We start from the raw sequence: 2,712 nt of genomic DNA, 5'->3' as shown, positions 1-2,712 counted from the left end.
CTCCCCCTCACTCTCCCCCTCCCCTCCCTCTTTTTAAAGATTGGTTTATTTTATGTTATGTATGCGTACACTCTGCTTTATCCAGACACACCAGAAGAGGGCATCAGACCCCACTGCAGAGGGTTGTGAGCCACCATGTGGTTGCTGGGAATTGAACTCAGGATCTCTGGAAGAGCAGTCAGTGTTCTTAACCACTGAGCCATCTCTCAAGACCTGTAGGGAATTTTCTGAGTTAGTGATTGATGGGGGAGTGCCCAAGCCATTGTGGGCTGATGGCCTTGGGTTCTGTAAGAAAGCAGGCTGGGCAAGCCATGTTGAGCAAGCAGCACTCCTCCATGGCCTCTGCATCAGCTCCTGCCTCTTGGTTCCCGCCATGTCCGAGTCCCTGTCCTGGGTGATGAATAGCGATATGGAAGTGTAGGCCACACAAACTCTTTCCTCCTTAACTTGGTTTTGGTTATGGTGTTGAATCACAGCATCAGAAACCCTGAGACAGGCACCAAGGCTGGATCCATGTCCTGGTTTCTGTGAACAGTACCACTATAAATATGAGTGTGCAGGGATAGGCGCTTATATGTCGATGCAACAACCCCTTTACATCCATTCTGCCGACGTAACACAAGCAGGGATTGCTATTAGGACTGGTGATTGAAAACCCATATATGAGACAGCTGAGGTAAAAAGAAAAGACTCAGAGCTTTCGTGATGGAGCTTGTGATTTTCCACTTGGAGATGTTTATCCTAAGCATTACAGGTAATGGAAATTACCTACATTTCCTTTCCCTTTCCCCTTTCCCATCATTTCAGCATGAGGGACGCTTTTTCTGCAGACCATCAGCTCACCCACCTGTGCCTTTGATCATGTCTCCTTTTGTTCCTTCTTTTGCTTGATCTGTCATGGCTCAGAACCCCAGCTTTCTCCCTTATGGCTTGCCCCACCTTCAGCCTATAAACAGGATCGGGTTTAAGAAGCTTTTCTACTGACGCGTCTTATTTCAGTGCTGCCGGTTATCGTTGGAGATTTTAAGTATGGAAACTGAATCCTCAATGCAACAGTGCTGGGAAGTGAGACCTAAGTGGTTAGTCAGCAAGGCACCGCCTTTGGGATGGATTAATGCTGTTATCTAGAGTGGACTGACCACGGAAGCAAGTTCAGCCCATTCCGCCTGCGCTTGCCCTTCTCTGCCTCCTGTCACAAGATGATGCAGTACGGAGAGATGTTCTCACCACGCTCTTGGGCATCCCAGCCTTCAGAACCAGGAGGCAAATAAGGTTTTGTTTGCAAAGCATCCAGTCTGTGGTATTGTTACAGTAGCATGAAATAGACAAAGATCTTACCTAGTCATTTCCAAGCACACCAAGTGGCACAAATTGTATATAGTTCTTATTTATATCAATTATACTTCAATAAAGCTGTTACAAATCATTTGCCCATTTTTGGGTGGGTGTTTTTCTTGAATATGTATGTGAGGGTATAAATATGTGTGCATCCACTAAGCATTGAACTTAGGGCCTTGCACATAACAGCCAAAGCACTCCATCACTGAGCTACAGTACCCAGCTCTATATTTCTGTTTTTGACCATGGTTATTGGCTTATAACTCCTGCTCCAGATGTGAGCTAAAGAAATTCTAATCTCCCCTTGGCTCTAGGTGGCTATAAAGAAACACCTACCTAGTAAACCATAAGATCCCATCATTCCAGAAGGATCCTGCTCAACACGCTGGAGGAGATTGCTGCAGAGACATACCAAGAAGAATCTGAACAGACAGGACTTCTTGGGGTTCCCTGCCCAGTCTATTAGATCTCATGCCTGTTCAATAATGCCTACACAAACACACAAAAGGACAGAATTTGGAAAGCTTTTAGGAGCTGAACATTTGGAGACTTGCAAAAGGGTGATCATAGACTGCTTTTTGGGTTGAAAGTCTGGTGGGTGGGCTGATGCCCCCTCCTTCCACTGGAAGTCCTGCCTGGCTACAGGAGGTGGCCACTTCAGCGTCCATATCCCCTGATGGTAGGATTCTCAGCTAGGGCCACCCCCAAGACTTCCTGGAACTTCCCCCTTCCCATATCTCCAGCTAGTCCCAGAGATACCCTCCTCAGTTTTCATCCTTTCTCCCAGCCCTCTCCCACCCCCACCTCTCCACCCCTGATAGTCATCCCGGTTCCCCCCTCCGCACCCCCTCTCCCACCCAGGTCCCTCCCTCCATTCAGAGTCATGCAGAGCCACTTGCTTGCTGGCAGAGAAAATCCCCACACATGTGGGGTCACAGATAGTTAGATGGTGGTGTGAGAACACAGGAATATGAGGCATGGTCTTCTTCCCAGGGTACAGACCCAGTTCTTCAGCTAAGGGACATCAGGGTTGTTTACAGTTTCTGGGTGTTACAAATAAAGCTGCTATGACCATAGTTGAGCAAATGTCCTTGTGGTAGAGTGAGGCATCTTTTGGGTATATCCCCAGGAGTGGCATAGCTGGGTCTTGGGGTAGAAATATTCCCAATTTTCAAAGCAACCACTGAATTGATTTCCAAGTGGTTGTACCAGTTTGCACCCCTACCAGTAATAGAGGAGTGTTTCCCTTGCTCCACATTCTCGCCAGAACGCGCTGTCAATTGAGTCTTAGCCATTCATAGCTATTCTGACAGGTGTAAGATGGAATATCAGAGTCGTTTTGATTTGCATTTCCCTGATGACTAAGGACATGAA

This window comes from Mus pahari, chromosome 22 (assembly GCF_900095145.1).
Source record: "Mus pahari chromosome 22, PAHARI_EIJ_v1.1, whole genome shotgun sequence".
NCBI classification, from domain to species: domain Eukaryota; kingdom Metazoa; phylum Chordata; class Mammalia; order Rodentia; family Muridae; genus Mus; species Mus pahari.
This window is presented reverse-complemented; position numbering follows the sequence as displayed.